The following is an 18,097-nucleotide window of genomic DNA, read 5'->3' as shown; positions in this document are numbered from 1 at the left end:
ACATAAAATTGTAGAAACAACTCAGAAAAATGGAGATGTGCTTAGACGCAGTGGCGCCTGCAGCTGTACACTGTAAGTACCATGAGTGCACGCTTAAGGGTAATTCAACTGACATCATATACCTTTTCCTGTCAACATCGTTTTCAAAGTACGTGGTATTACAGAGACTTTTTGAAAGTCTCCATTTTCTGTGGTGTTCCAGTGAGGATGAGAGCTGTAAACATCGCAAAGTCAATGCGTTTTTAACCAAAAACGTATTAGTGGGGACGTGGCCTCACACTGCCCCAACAAATACAAACAGGGTTAACACACTGATCCAACAAAACCCAACAACTGTATTTGTTGCTATTTGTTGGGGACAGTGTGAATTAGCCTTAATGGAATTACCATTGGAATTAGCCTTGATTATTATTATTATTGGTGTCCAAATTGATTATAATATCATATTCTGATGTGATGTAGAGCTATTCAAGCCTCTTTGTTTTCCCTGTCCATCTGAAAGAAAATTATTTTATTTACAAATATCATATGTGAGATTTTTTTTGCTAAAGATTTGATGTTATGCAATTAAATCCCTTTTGACCATTACATTTTGACCGTCAGAGTTGTCAGGTTTCTGTGCGCACCACAAGATGAAATCTTGCAGGTGCCCTTGCAAAGATGGAGTAAATTGTGTCAAGTTATAAACAATTTGTGTTGAGTTGTTGGCCATTCACGTCATAGTAACTGAGGTCAAAATGGCAAGAACAAGCTTCTGACTAGTTTGCTTGTACAGTACTTGCTGGCCTTCACTTTGAGCTAGACTAGCCAGACTGAAGGTGGCAAAGGAAGTGACTCTCGCTGCCCGCCGCAATTATCTCATGCTTCTTCTCATTGGACAGGAAACTCAAGGCCATAATCAATTAGCAATCTGCGGTGAGCTCAGGAGAAAGAGTCTGGCAAGGCCTTTATGTGCAGATACAAATTTGGGGGCTCGTCTGGGATACTGTTTTCGTCAGACTGGCGTTAAGCTATAAAAACAGGCAAATTTATGAAATGTGGTCACCAGGGCCTTTCCAGTCGGGTGGATGAAAAGCTGGCCCACAGAACAAATTGGAAAGCCAATGACTTGAGTCACGTTAGGAGGCCTGCATGCAGCAAAGTGTTTTCAAGGTCAGGTAAAAAGGGAAACCACATGTTTAACTGTGTCTGAAAAAGAAAGATTTATAAAAACACTGTTGACATTCAACCTTGTGAGGAAAATGTTTACAAGTAGTTGTAGAAATAAATCTGGGATCCATATTCCATATTACAAGAGGGGTTTAAATGAGGTGTTAATGCAAAAAATAATCACAACAGCTCGAAGTAGTCTGGTCAAACAGTGAATTTAGCTCACACTATAATTTTGTTAAAATGCAAAACAGCGTATGAAAGCTACATTACGCAAACTTGAAAACCGGATAGAAGTACTGTAAGGAATACAAATGGTTTGAAAATGTATGCTAAAGAAAAAAAATCAGACAAAATCCAATACATTAATCCTTACTCAATGGATTTGTGATGTCAGATCCAATACAGCTTCAAAGTGTAATACAAAATAGCACATTGTCATACCCTTCCACAAGATGGCAGCATTTCATAAGCTCTACAGACAATCTCAATGTGAGACCATGCTTCATGTGAGACCATGATTCATGGGAAGTGAATAAGACACAGAATGAGACACCATAATGATTCTATTTTATATGAACTGTATTGGTAAAAGAGGGTTTACTATGTAACAGAATAATGTATATGAATTGACCCTAGAAAGAACAGACAAAGGAGCTAAAACAGAGATATATTTATGAATGAGATTTATTGTATTATATTTATTTATAGAATCCATTTATTTAAAAATATTTAAGGATTCAGAGAGGGGTTGTCTTGTGTGAGAATCTTTGTTGATGTGTGTACACCTTGAAAAACCAAGCCAAATTTGCATTCAAAATTGCTTGTAGTCTTCACAATATACCACCACTTGGAAATGTTGACTGTTTGACCATTAACTCATTATTTGGGACTTATTCATAACACTTGAGTAGAACAAATTTCTGCGTAAATCAAGTCCCATTGAACTGAATGCGTCAATTCACGCAAACACGGTTTTAAATTTCTGCTCGTGTTTCATGAAAAAGGCCCCATGTCTTTATCTGTAATTTATTTTACGTTGAAATGCCTCACCATGAACTCTTTAAAATGAACTTTTACTTTGACATTCTGAACTGCTGTCTTTCTGTTTCCAAAGGGCCGTATCCTGATTGTCCATCTGTCATACTGCACCATTTAGTCATACCGTGGTTTCAAGCATGAAGCATCTGCCCGGTTAGAGCAGCGTTCCTGTCTCTAAAGAGAACGACCATAATTTGAGCGAGTCTCTCCATGGACCTCTCCCACTGCTCTGGCACCTGATAGAATATATACACATACATAAATACACTGGAATATACAAACAGATACTGATAAAAAACAAACAAATGTGAGTTGTTCATGTGCTTTTCAGTTTTTTCCACTTCTTCGATGTAAAAACACTTTCTTATTCTCAGCATGAGCAGAGGTAACATTCTCGACAGTTTACAGGCTGTGATATTTGGCAGACCAAGAAAAAAAACACATTAGCCCTCCTATTCTGTTCATAGGGTTTCAGGTTTTGTTTTCAGTTCTTTGGTCTAAAATTTTGGGGTCTGTTCTCTTAATTGCCTAATGTCAGGCAGGCTTTTATGCTTTACATCAGTGATTAATTGCATCACAAATCTCTCCTGGTCTACTAATTCCTCTGGGAATGGAGTGTTCATATTTATAAACTGAATTAGACCACAGAAATTATAAGATAAACAGAAGAGCAGTGATTCTCAACTGGTTTTACTTCAAGACCCAGATTTTTTGACCCAGACATCAAAAGGCGACCAAACAAAGTTCTAAACTTGCTTATCATCTAAAAGTAAACAAAATATGGTTTGAAGACAATGGCATGTCACGCAACCTGTAATTTGCCTAATTTGGCTAGTTTCTACTAAGTGACAAATTTGCAATGATATTGATAAAATGTATAAGTTTGTGCCAAAGTAGTGCAACAAAAACTGGATGCATGAACTTGTTGACAAGTCAAATTATTTTGCTATGCTAAATGTGCACAATTACATGCTTAGTTATTTTATTTTCACATTTAGCATTTTTTCTGCTGTCCGGAACTTGACCCCATTTTTGGGTCATGACCAGGGGTTGCGTTAACCGAAAATTCTCCATCATTTAAAGTTTCTTTTTTTTTAAACATTGACATATAATTCCAAATGCTGTCCATCATTTTGACAAATTAAAAAGAAACAAGAAAAACATTTTAACCTAGTGTATCAGTTTTGACTTCAATCTTTCTCTCTCTCTTGCGCTGTGCAAGCCCTGTTCATTGCCTGGTATTAAAGATGCGGTATGGGCAATCCGATAACAAGTGGATAAGAGTTATCGCTCTGCCTAGTAATTTGCATTTTAATCACTTGTGTTGAGATTTTAAGAAAAGGGTTTCTGATTTCATGACTGCACACATCAATCATAATGTCACTGTGTTACTGCATGATAATAACACGCAAAAAAGTTCAAGAACAAAAAGAGTGAAAAGTGCCGTATCCAACTGCCATTTAAACTTTCATTTAATCTAAACGCAGACATAATCTTTAGAGCAGAATTCTCAGATATTTTAGTGGAGTAAATGTATTAACTGAGCTATACAGTAGATGTGTGTGCTTCTCATCTCTGTCACTTTATGTTGATATCAGGCACACTGAAACTTTTTAGTCAGTAGTGTGACATTATAAATTCTAGTAATCAGACTACAGTTACTGACTTTCAAATCAGGTAATTACTTTTTAAGTACTTTACTTTGGTTACACATATTTCTAAAATAATATTTATATATATGTTCATATGTATGTCTGTCTGTGTTTCTGTGATAGCTAAAGGGTGTATGACAATGAACAAAGAGGAAATATGGATACAATTTTTAATTTGTTGAGTGGAAAAATCAAAATGTCTCTGTGAGAAGTGTTTTAGAAAGTAACTTAAAAGTAATTAGTAATGTGATTACTTTTTCATGAAGTAATCTGATTATCATTTTTTAAACTGTAATTGGTAAATTGCTGTGGATTACTCTGACTGACTTACCCAACACTGGTAGCATCTCATCCGTTGAGAACCACTGCTGTAAACATTCATACTTCTCAGCTGATGTTGGACCTAAATCTTGGTTGGTAATAACTTATGGAGTATAAGTATGTTTCAGATTTATTTAAATTAAACAATACATATGTCACTCTTTTTCTCTCTTCTCATGGGGGCTCTACCACTCTCATATCCAATTTCTTAAATCCATGGATAAAAAATTCTTAAACTAAAGAGTCCTTGTGTCATGACACATATTTTCCATATAACACTCTACAGGATTCCATTTAAATATGGAGGATTAAATAAACCCAAATCTAGTGATTAAAGAAATTCATTTGTGAAAGTCCAAAATTGTGATAAATGACTATTGTGGGGGCTCCTAAACTTCTGCAGCTCAACAATGTGTAATGCTGTTTTTAATCTTCATTTAGCATCAACTTAAAAGAGAAACGGAAAAGAAAATAAGGGAAGAAAAGGAGGTTCATTGTTTTTCCTTAAAATGGTCACTGTTCCCTTACTTAATCATGGGTGCAAAACTCTAAGGAGCCAAAACATCTGTAAGTGGTCAAGAGAAATGACTATAGCCTCTTTTACTTCTGAAATCCTCCAACCTTTCAGTTCTAATGTTCTAATAACAGCTACTCCATAGTTTTCACACAGATTCAAATATATCAAGAAAGCTTATTGCACAAATTCCTGTATCATCCGACAACACGTTGTAATGGAGTCTGAAAGAATGAAGAATGACCTCTATTTATTTGTTTAGTCAGAAAATCAAGAACAAATGGGCTCAACCTTAATACCACCCACATGTGCTCCTCGGGTTTTTTGGAATATCTACAAATGTTGAAAGACAAAAACCTTGCCTACTTGACCACAGCTAATAGCAACACTACTCAAGTGGCCTGTTTTGTTATTAGTGTGACACGACAGCTCAACTGGAAAAATACTATATGAGCAACTCTTCTTTTTTAACAAAAGATCACCAAGGAGGATCAAAGTTTTAAGTCTGCATAAACATCACACTGCAATGTTTCCAATGAGTAGTAAGCTAGTGAAAAATGAATCACATGTCATAAGAAAGCAGCGGATCAACAACTTATTCCTGGCTGGGATCTATTTAAAGTTGTCATTTTTTGAGCCACCACAACATAATGAAAAATCACAGTGACATATGGAGGAAAAACAAGATAATAATACTGTTCTAGTCAACACAGTAATGTAATATCTTATTCATGGGTGTGCTGTGGTAATCAAACCCATAAAAGGAAAAGAAGTTCAATCAATATACATTACAATCTGGTTGACAAAATGTAAATGGATTATTAGTTAAACGTAATTGGATTATTCTTAAAGCGGTTTTGGTGGTTCAGCAGACACTTTTTATCTAGGGGAACTACAAGTGTCCCAATGGTGATACACTCTCCAGTTTATCAGCCCTAGGGTTAGAACAAAATGTTGGATTAAAGTGTAGATCTTCATATACATGTGGAACAATTGGTGACATTAACATGCTTTCAGGTAAAAAATGCTTATAAACACCCTTTAGTGTCATGAGTCTGAGCTCAAGGCTATGGCTAACTGAACGGTAAAAACATCAACCCTGTTACCATCAACACTTTTAAACTTTAAAAAAAAAAAAAAAAAAAAAAAAAAAGATTGTTATATCCCCAAAAATGCCCCACAATGTTTTGGATACTTAACCCACGCTTAATGTATGAATGTCATGGCATTAGACTCAAAATATCAAGCCTGTGGCATCTGCAAACAATTGATGGCAGACTTTTCTCAAGAGCTAACTTGACTTTTCTGCTATTACTTTTAAACAACTGGTCTCAAGGTCATTTTAGTGGATATATGAAGTCAGTTCCTCTCAAGTTCACACAGGTGTCCTAGCAGAATAACCACAGGTTTATAGATGCAATTTTAACTGTGGCTTAAGTCCAAATACTTGTTGGGACCATAGTTTTAGATGGCACAATGCACTTTAACACTTAAAAACATACTTTGTTTTGACAGAATGTTTAAAATCTTTTATCTAAAATTACTTTTTCAAAATGGAAAAGGCATCTGGTTCTTTGAATGATCTGACACTCAGAGGCTGGGCACAGTTCACATACATGTTTGCATGATTTAAGGTTAATATTCCGTTTGAGTGTGTTTTATTGTAATGCAAGGAAGTTGGTCATTCAATCAAAATTTGATATATCCTTACATTCTTCAGACATGGAAATGTTACAGTGCTCAAGAAGTTTTGACTCTAAATTTATATATGAAACCACAATGATTAAATATGAGACAAACATAAAATAACTGATGCCTAATCAGTATATTTTTCAGAACATTACAAAATATTTCCATTTCTAAAAGCAGACGCTTTACTAATGAGCTCTATTCTGTTTCATTGTCATGGCCAACCAACACTTAAAAGCACACATGGAACAAGAAATTCGACACTTGGAATTTTAATTTCTTCAAGTCTTTGTACAGTCAGATGGGATAGCTCGTCTTTTGTGACTTTGGGGATTTTCCATAGAGTTTCAGTATCTTTTCCAGGCTTTTATGGGATGGATAAAACATTTACTGGGGTTCCTGGCCAGTGCAGAACAATTCTTAAAGGAAGTCGATGAGACTGAGATGCTGTTTATAACTCCACTAATTGCACACTACAAAAATGTCTTTCTTCCTAATCCAACAGATCAAAGTTCTTTTAACAAACAATAAAAACAGCCCAGGTTCAATTGTATCGTATGAACCAGACTGATCTTCCAATATCCCAAAATTTTGTTATTCTTACGACAATGAATTACAATATATAAATTAGGTAACTGGAAAGAAAAAGAAAGGTGTCAGTAACTTTACAGAGTGTGACTCTGTCCCTTGAATTAGTAATTTAATATAAAAGAAAATCTTTAATAGAAAGAAGAAAATCTTCGAATAGACAGATCAAATCTGAATCAATCAAGGACAGCAGACATGCACTCATTTTCATTCCATTGTAAAATCCCTTCTTTTCTTTTTTAACCCTTTAAGGACGGTCCTGTTAGTGAAAAACCTCTCTTCAAATGATGTTAAACAGTCAAACTAACCCTAACCCTACGTTGGCCCTGGGAACCGCCGAGAGGCATTTGATGAAGCTTTCAGCATTTCTTTTTTTTTTTTCCATCTCAACTAATGCTCTTTAACACACCAATATTTTACATGGAAAATAGTCTATTAGAGAGAAAGAAAAAATTGAAAAAGTTTAAAACCAGAAAATGAACTCTTTTGTTGCTTTTCATTACAGCACATTACAGATGGTACAGGTAATTTTATTTCACGGAACGCTATATGTTACTGTATAGTTATTTTTATAGTTATCCCAGCATGATTTGAGATTGTTCCAAAGGGCATCTTCTGTGCTTTAAATGGAAGCAAGAAAATCTGACCTTTTGTACAAAGGAGTTAACACGTTTAATGTCACAAATTTGTTTACATTCGATTTAATCTTCAATATTTTGTAAAAATCTTACATCATAACATTTCATTTAACATTTTTAACATTCTAAAACTTTATTGACAGCTTTAAATTAGATTATGAGTTGCATATTTTCAATTTTTTTCTCAGATTTTGTACCCACTGTATATCTGTTGTGGTAAACAGTTCATCTCTACTATATTGTCATAACACCCAGCCCTAATTCAGTTATTTTTAAAATATACACACCAATTTTCTTGAACGTTTGTCTCAATTCTCGACTCTTGAGACAGAAATATGACCGTTAGTGTAGCAGCCGACCACACAATGAGCCCTCCACAAACTGTCCTTGAAAATACCGCAGCAGCAATCAACCTTTCCATCAGCATAAGGTGGCCCACCACACACTAGCGGGCCCTTTCAAGAAGAGGCCTCAGCAATTAGGAATTTAACAATGACAATTTGCACCATTCAGTCTTGTTCTTTCCAGGCAGTTATTGAGTTCCCTGCAACTCATTCCCCTACAGGCCTGCCAGCACTTCTGCTATAATGGTCATTGCAAAAGGCTTCAAACTCCTGAAGCCTAGTTGAAACGGAAAGAATATTTATTCACAATGTTAAAGCCAGATCAATACAACTACTAGACTTTTACAGCCAACACTTTCAGCCAAAGTGAATTTCAAGTAGTACATTTTCAATAATTAATAGAGCTTTTCTGTCATGACATCAATTTGTAGGCCAATCAAGAAGGCTAACTCGCCATGCATTCCCTTGTGAATTTCTAGAAAAGTGAGTTCCAATATAAAGTACAGGTCTGTTGTTAACATTACTTTGAGACCTTTGCATTTTGTTTTACAACATATATTCAAACATGGATTTTAAAACGATATTGTGCTTTCAAAATGTAAATTGCAAACAAGTTGCTACATAAGGTCTACAACTACAAAAAGGATGCGAGTTGATGTGGTTGAGGAATCGGACAACTGTTGTAGTTATTATATAGCAACTTACATTTTGAAAAGCACACAATGTACATTTGAGGTATGAATGTGTGAAATCTATGCTGTAGAACAAAACAGAAAAGTCTCTTCAAGTAATGTTAAACATATACCTAATTTTACTCATATATTGAAAACCGCTATTAAAACAAAATTATTATGAATTCAAGGGGGATCCCATGACTTGAAAATGCTAAAGGGATAGTTCATCCAAAAATGAAAATTATCTCATCATTTACTCAACTTCATTATATCCCAGGTGTATATGACTTTCTTTCTTCACCAGAACACATTTGAAGAAAAATAGAAAAATATCTTAGCTCAGTAGGTCCTTAAAATGCAAGTGGATGGTGATTTCACTTTTGAAGCTCCAAAAATCACAGACAGTCAGCATAAACATCGCCCATACATCTTCAGCAGTTAAATTAATGTTTTCGAAAGCGATATGATCGCTTTTGTTGTGGAAAAAGATCAATATTAAAGTACTTTTTAACTATAATCCAACACGTTCACAAACCGAAAGAGTTTTTTAAGCACCACGAAACCGGATGTGGTGGAGTCAACATGTCGACAGTTGAGGAGTGTGTGCTTTTGTATTTGCTGAAAAGACAACAGAAAAATATATTTGTATAATCTAACTTGTTCAGCAAGACTCTTCTCAAATTGCTGCTCCGCCATGACCGTTGTTGATTGAAAAAAGAAAAATCGCTGTAGCGCACCTTGCAGCACGTACTTGCGTTAGGTTATGAATTGCACTCCAATACATTTCACAACACAGCAATGAGTGAAATCGAGCTTGCGTAGCAAGATGCATCTGCATTCACGTACTTGCGTAGAGTATGTTTGAACCTTAACAGTCTGGTTCCTGAAGTAAAAATCCCATTCGTTTTGTCCATAGCGGAATTTATTTTTCACAATAACTTATAACCTTTAAAGACAGACTTACCGTGAGCTCTGAGGTTGTCTATCAATGTTTTGTGCTTCTGTTGAAGCCATCAGTCCATGTTATTTCAACTTCATTTTTAATCAAATGCATTCAATAATAGAACTTGTGGTGAATAACTACACTACCCCTGATCCTGCAGAGAAAGATCCGCCAATCAGAGAAAAGTGGCAAACAGCTTCACAGCGATCGCCCACTCCCATGTCAAAATGTGAATGATGCCACAGAGTCGGTCTCCCTACACTCTCAAACTACTTATAAATTTGTCCATATCTGAATATTCAGTATCTGAATCAGTCATTTTATTTCAACAATATATTATTTTTCAATAGTTTTTAATTTGATTACATCACTCGCATTGCTTTATGGGATTGTAGTTCATTCCGTCATGAGAAAATTAAGTACACAGTCTTGTTCCTTTGTCTTTTTGTCTGATTTTCGAATACTTAGTAGGGGTGTACAGCGAAGCCATTATCTGTATTTGTATCTGTATCTGTTCATATGACAAAATCATCTGTATCTGTCTCTGTATTCGGATAGAATCAGGTGTGGGCGGGGCTTAACCCGGAAGTGAGTCAAAACTAAATGAAATGCCCATTTTTAAATGTTACTCTTACATTTATAGTTTCTATTAATAAAATATGCCTTGTATATGCCTTTTCATAATAATAGCCTAATAACAATAATAATAATAATAATTATTATTATTATTATACAACTATTATTTAAAAAAATAATTTTTATTCTTTTTTTTTCTTACTAGATGAAGCTGAAACTGTGGTTTCTCCTGGTATTTCTGATATTAATATCTGCATGAAACAAAATTTTCATTTGTCTGTGAATGTATAACAACATTATTCTGGAGGCAGGAGGTGTCAAGCAAAATGTGAAAAGTCAAGCACACATTTTGTAGTGAATAATAAAGACAAATTCAAACGAAATTAAAATAAAATCAATATAGCCTACAAACAGGTGAAATTCCCGTAATTCTATCAGGAATTTTTACGGTAAGACACCATTATTTAGTTAAAAAAATAATCATAATAATAATAATAATAATAATAATGTTACATTTATATTGTGCCTTACCAGAAGTAGCAGTTTAATGAAGAAAAAAAAAGATGGAGCATGTTTCAGTTTCTTTGTTTTACATAAGGAGGAACATTCCTAATAGATGAATACTCTATGGAGCATTTAAACCTTTATTTTTTTCAGAATAAATTCTTAACCAGATAATTTCCTTAATCGTTGATGTGAATATAAATGTGGTCAACTTTAAAAGATGAATAGATGGGCTCTGACGTGAAATCATCACTTCAGGTCAGGAATTTAACATCGTGCTCAGGTTTAGGCTAACGTACACATTTTCATAAGGTTTACACTTTAGAAATATTGGCTGCACAGATTCATAAATTACTTGTAATTTTGTATATGTTTATTTAAAATGTCGCTTTGTCCTTGTGCCTCTTTGATAATCAGTCATACGAATATTTTTTATATTATTCAGATGAATCCATTATTCGTTTTGAAGTCATTATTCGTGCCTTTCTGAATAAGGTATTCGGCATTCCTTTTGGGAAATTATAATAGCGCCTGTTCCTAAATGTCCCTGCAGACTGCCAATCAGAAGACCGTAGCCAGTGGCAAAGAGCTTGACAGGGATATCGAGCCCAAGTTACTGTGCACTTCAGAGATTTGATCTGGAGCTGAACAATGTGTTTCACATTCCCCAACTGTAACTGGATCCAAGGGGAGATTTTTTTTTTAATGGTAGACCAGCTTAATGTATAACCGCAAGTCAAATGGAAGTTTTGGGGTTTACAAACACTGATATTCGGAGTGGACAGTGGCATCCAAGCTAATGTGGTCTGTTAGTTTATTAAGTTTAAAAGTATTAGACTATGGCACGTAACTTGTTCTGCATCATTGGTGCTACTGTCATGATACAGTAACTGAAACATGCAGCTTGTGGAGGAGAGGTGTGCTACAGTATTGTGACTTGGCACCTGGCAGATGATAAAATGGGTAAAAAAATAAACTTATATTGAAGGAGGAACCTGAGCCATATCTAAGGAATAAAATATCACAGCCATATCATAAAATTGGGGATGTTTTTACTTGGGTCAGTAAACAACTATCTAGCAACCACACAGCACACCTTAGCAACCACCTAACAAAGCCCTTGCAACCATACAGAACACCCTAGGACAGGGGTTTTCAAACTGGGGTCCGGGGTCCCCCAGGGGGCCGTGAGGGGGTGCTAGGTGATCCCTGGAAAATCAAAACCTTGCTCTTCAGATATATACATTTAATATTACTCAGTTTGGGTAGAAAAAAAATACGCTGTCAACACATTACAAAGTACTAAATATTTTCAAGATACTTATGGATGCACTGATATGAAATTTTTTGGCAGATACAATACCGATTTTATTAAATAACTATATATTTTGCGCCTTACCTTATTTTGTCATCAGATCACTGTTTTACTTAGGAATTATGCATTTAAATATTCATAGAACAATATGCAAAGAACTATAACAATATAACTCACATTTTACTGTACATATGATAGAACATTATAAATTCATATTATGAATTATTATATTTGACATGCTTTACTTTTTTGGATTTCAATTATTTTGGTAGGTGTTTCCTTATATTCCACACAAAAGCTATTATAAACATAACATAATGCAATACATTTATGTAATTCATTATAAATAAACCATTAGTTTTCCATAAAAGCATATTCAAGCTTATGTGATCATAAGCATGAAAATGCTGATATGTTAAAACCAATGGTTGATATTGTCGGTTTATATTGATGGTTATAGCCGTTGGTTTTAATTTGGTCAATAATTGGCCGATTCATCGGTGCATCCCTACAGATAATATTTTAATAATTTATTTTGGCTTCAATACAATAACAGTATAAAAGCTAATTATTAAAAATTGTCTTTATAATATCGCACATACATTTTTTTCTTATATTTTCTCTGTCCTTTATACACAAAAATATAGCAACCTTTATATATTTTTGGACGGGGTCCCTCGCAAGGTGACTGTTATATTTGGGGGTCCTTGGCTTAAAATATTGCGCTAACAACCACTCCAAATGCTTTAGCAATGACTTGGGAACACCATGGTAACCACCTTCGTCTGATGGAAATATCAGCTTAATGATGAAACTCACAATTGTTTAGATTAAAAATCATTTTATACAGTTTGTATTTCATATTTTATAAATCGCCAGTTACTAATTTCCTCTGTCATCAGTATTCCTAGAAAAAAAAATTCACCTCACTGTTTTTCAAAATGTACAAATAAGCACGAATACTGTAAAAGTGGACAGATTTTTGGGACTGTGTCTACAAAATGTGTCCTTATGATGACCCTGTCATTCCCTTTCACTCTCACCTCATTTTAAAAGGATCTGCTCACTTTGAGCATCATTATCTCTTTTCTTTTGTGAATGTTTCTAAAACTGGACGGCACATCCACATTGCTATTGAAGCACTGCGTGGCCCAATGTTGATTCAGGAAGAGCTCGGATAAACAAGTCAAGGTACACTGAAAGAAAATCAAAGTGATAAAGAATGTTTCCATTGTGCAGTTAAGAAGAGATCGGTGTCTGTAATTTCTCATGTCTTAAATAGGTTTCCTCCGTGAACTGTCTGTCTGTCTTGCGTTGTCTTTCTCTTTCTTCACAGTAGAGCCTCAGGCGTAACCTACCACATTCACGGGAATGGGGTGAAGAAAATACAGGAAGCTTTTGTTTCCATACCTGTGAATACTGTTCTATTTCAACAATTCAGAGGGAGCGAGTTCTGTGTTTGTACTTGAGATGTGGCGAAGGACATGTTCCCAAACAATAATAGACCACAATGCTCTCTTACATAGGCAGATTTGTTGGAAATGGTGAAATATGCCATGATACCCTAAGGCCCACATGCAGAAACCAGACATCCGCAGTTAACAACACAACCTCTTTAGTTCAACTCATTACACTTGTGACATTCACTGAAAAGTCTAGTTAAGGATCAACTTGGGTCATGTATGTTATTTCCTTGAATGCCAAAATGGCATTAACATTTCAAATTCTACGTGCCCGCACTTCGACTTGATGCATTAGGAACAAGCCTTATCACGTAAATATTTCACCTCTCCTTCTTACAAAAAGCTGTCAGCATTTGTTACGAGCTGTCCAAACAAGAATGATCATAGACTAAACAAGTCGTCGTTTGCAGTCGAGTAAGTGTGAGAGTGTGAAAGCGTGCAAAATTGGAGAAAATGCACAGAGGGAAACAAACCACCTTGCAAGGAAGTTCTGCTACACTGATTATACAGAGCCCTTTGCTCACACTAATGCAAAAATCAACACAAGTTGTGTCCAGTTCATATCACAGATTAATTCTGAATGCCTGGATAATTTGAATCAGGCGAGGGATTTCATGGGTATTTGAAAACTGACTGAAGCTAAGCTACTAATAAAACCTGCATTTTAATGGTGTAAAATCTCTTTTTTTCTGAGTATCTTATAGAAAAAAAATAAACATTTTCGAGGAATGAGGCTTTCATTCAAATTATGAATCACAGGTCACACTTCTTAGTAGAAGAAATGTATGAGATAATTTACTTTTGACTTCTTAAATAAAAAAATTAAAAAATCATCTACATTGCAAAATGTATCTCATGTCCTGGAATAAAGAGTGGATCATGGCCTTGAAAAACCTTGATCATTTGGATTTTGATGTGTGACGGTGAGGATTTTAAAGGGGTCATAACATGCCTTTTTTATTTTAATATTGTCCTTGGTTTACTTATAATACTAGTAAAGTTTTTGGCACAAAAAACAGTAATATATTTGTAAAATATGTAAAAATATGTGAAATCATTTTCCACCCACATTCTGACATACTTTCAAAAACACGGTTTGGTGCTGCTTCTCCTTTAAGACGTGATAGTAAACGGCCACTGTTATGATTGGCTCTCTGCTCTTGACTGACCTGCTCTCTCCTTGCCATATCACCGCTCACGGCTACAAGGCGGGGCTACGGAAGTAGATAAGTAGGTGTTGATGTGTTTTTGTGTAGGTGGTCAGATGCAAATGTCTACCACAGTGTGACATCACAATGTGGAGGAAGTAGAAAACGAGTCGTTTTGGCAGCTTGGTTTCAACAAATGCGCTTTTTGCAGTGAGGAGGAAGTTTTGAGTTCTGAAATTTTACATTTACATTTAGTCATTTAGCAGACGCTTTTATCCAAAGCGACTTACAAATGAGGAACAGAAGCAATTTGTCAACAACTTCTGCAGTATTGCACAGCCAAGTTCTCACAGAGCCTGGAGTAGTAAAGATGCCAGTGCACTATATATTGGTAAATAGTAAGAGCATTTAGTGTGGACTTACAGTATGTTTTTATAGTACAATGACCTTTTATATGTTAAAAGATCAAGGAAAATTGGATTGAAAATTCAATTTCTCATGTCATGACCTCTTTAAAATTGAGTGTTATGGTATGGCGTGTGATCATGATTACATTTGTCACTTTTTGAAAAATAAATAAATAAGCTGGATAAGATTCTTTGTTATAAAAAATGTGTAGATGATTATATATATATATATATATATATATATATATATATATATATATATATATATATATATATTTTTTTGAATTTTGTTATCAATATTTTGCCACAAATGCTGTCGATTAAGCTTAATTTACATTGAATCCAGAATATTCCTTTAAGCTCAATCAACAGCATTTGTGGCACAATGTTAATAACCACAAAGATTTATATCAACATGTCCCTCCTTTTCTTATTATATATATATATATATATATATATATATATATATATATATATATATATATATATATATATATCTGTTACAGTGAGGCACTTACAATGGAAGCAAACAGGTTCAATTCATAAATGTTAAAATACTCACTGTTTCAAAAGTATAGCCACAAGATGTAAGTAACATGATTTTAGTGTGATAAAATCACTTAGTAACCTGCGTAAAGTTATATAAAATGTATGACTGTGTTGCCATGATGACATATCATCTGAAAAACTTAAAGCCTAAAATGACCGTAAAAACAACGATTTCAACAAATGTACACCAAATTTACATAATACACAAGTTTTAACAGAAGAATTAATGTGCTTTCATAAAATTTTTTACTTTACATTTGTGCTTTTAAACCCTCCAAAAATTGGCCCCATTCCCTTCCATTGTAATTTCCTTGATTTTTGCTTAAAATGTATTGATTATTGAAATAATTTTTTGTGGTAATTATCATTATGCCACAAATGCTGTTGATTGAGCTTAACTTGTATTGAACCTGGAATATTCCTTTAAAGTTCTTAGGAACAAGTGCAAAGAATAACGTCCCATATTTTAAGAGGGGAAGTTTTGGTAGAAATACAGGTAGAGGACAAGTCCAAAATCGTGAAATTCTGGCAAATGTAAGCATTCAAAAATGTTAAAAATTAGGACAAGGTAATTAAAGAGACAGTGAAAAAGTTTTAAGTTATTATAATCTATCCTTTAAAACTATAACCCCAATTCTGAAAAAGTTGGGACAGAATGAGAAATGCTAATAAAAACAAAAAAGTAGTGATTTGTAAATTATATTCACCCTTTGCTATATTGAAAGAACTACAACTACACATTATATGATTTTTGCCTTGTGAATTTCATTGTTTTTTGAAAATGTACAGTAATTTCAAATCAGATGATTGCAACACGCTCCAAAAATGTTGGGACAGTCGAGTGTTTACCACTGTGAAACATCAACATTTCTTCTAATAACACTTATTAAGCATTTGGGCACTGAAGACAGAAGTTTGATAAGTTTAGAAAGTAGAATTTTCCTCCATTCTCAATTGTACGGGGTCTTCATTGCCGTATTGTGCGCTTAATAACGCGCCACACATTCTCAACTGGAGACAGGTCAGGACTGCAGGCAGGCCAATCTAGCACTCGTACTCTCTGCTTACACAGCCATGCACTTATAATCCAGCCAGTATATGGTTTGAAGTTGTCCTGCTGAAAATTCCGGGATATCCCTGGAAAAGACAGTACTGGATGGCAGTATATGTTGCTCCAAAATTTTTATATATCTGTCTGCATTAATGGTGCCCTTACAGATGTGTGAGTTACACATGCCATGGGCACTGACACACCCCTGGCCCATACAGACACTGGCTTTTGGACCTGACACTAATAACAGCTTGGATGGTCCTTCTCCTCTTTGGCCCGGAGTACATGAAGGCTTTGTTTTTCAAAAACTATTTGAAATGTAGACTCGTCGGTCCAGCAAACACAGTCTATTTTTCATCTAAGATGAGACCGAGTCCAAAGAAGTCGGCAGCGCTTCTGGACAGTGTTGATGTATGGCTTCTGCTTTGCATAGTAAAGTCTTAACTTGCATCTGTGGATGTGGTGTTGATGAACAAAGGTTTATTGAAGTATTCCCAGGCCCATGTTCATGATATCCATTACAGATGAATGCCATTTTTTAAGACAGTGACGTCTGAGGGATCAGAGATCACACGCATTCAGAAATGGTTTTCGTCTTGCCCCCATATTCCTTGAATCTTTTAACCATATTTTGCACTGTAGAGGGTGAAATGTCCAAAATCCTTGCAATTTATCTTTGGGGAACATTGTTCTCAAAGTCCTTGCTCTTGAAGCACTAGGCTGTTTTTAGAGGCTCCTTATATACTATGACACATTTGCTTCACCTGTTTAACATTGCCTTGTTATTTCAACTCGTCAAATTGTTATTAGCCTTAAATTGCCAGTCTCAACTTTTTTGGAGCATGTTGCAATCATCTGATCCTACAAGTCCTACAACCCCAATTCCGAAAAAGTTGGGACAGTACGAAATTTTTTAAATGTACATATGTACATGTATATATAAATATATATATAACATTCATATCTTTAAAATCATCCAAGGGTACAAAAAATTTCCCTTTAATTAAGCATCACCCATATATGGTGTGGTTAATGGTTTCCAGTGTTGTACAGGTGAGAGTTCGTTCAAATGTTTGTGCTTATCAACAGCTTGACCTGACTTACCACCAAGAAAAGTACAAGGATTTTTACTAAGATTCACATCAGAGAGCCTTCTCAACGGTGAGCCACTTCAAACAAATCACCCCAACAAAGCTCATTCTAAATCCTGAATACTCCCAAGCTAAAAACATGATTACTGCGGAGCGGACATTCAATACCTGACAGTGGGTGGTCGCCTCAAATCTAAAACAAGTGTTCTGCTATAGACAGGTTGCATGGGTCAGAACATGCCAGGTCTTTTACTGATTAAATGTTTACAAAACTTTTTGTTCATCGCTGGTAAGCAACAACCTCTTGCACAGGAAGATCTAATTTGCTTGTAAATGTTTGCGTTTGTAAAGTTTTCTTAAAAAAAAGTTTGCATGAGTATGCATGAGCAGAAGTGGTTGGGGTGAATCAATGGCTCATGTAATCAGCTAAATCAATCCTC

General features: G+C 35.0%; 1 pseudogene; it reads right to left on the bottom strand.

Annotated features, from left to right (window-relative positions):
- Window positions 1–2,273: 2,273 nt before the first annotated feature.
- Window positions 2,274–18,097, bottom strand: part of LOC127429635 (D-ribitol-5-phosphate cytidylyltransferase-like) — a 43,369-nt pseudogene continuing 27,545 nt past the window's right edge.

Source organism: Myxocyprinus asiaticus, chromosome 39 (genome assembly GCF_019703515.2).
Source record: "Myxocyprinus asiaticus isolate MX2 ecotype Aquarium Trade chromosome 39, UBuf_Myxa_2, whole genome shotgun sequence".
NCBI classification, from domain to species: Eukaryota; Metazoa; Chordata; class Actinopteri; order Cypriniformes; family Catostomidae; genus Myxocyprinus; species Myxocyprinus asiaticus.
The sequence above is the reverse complement of the archived record's forward strand: the minus strand, read 5'-3'. Positions and strand labels throughout refer to the sequence as shown.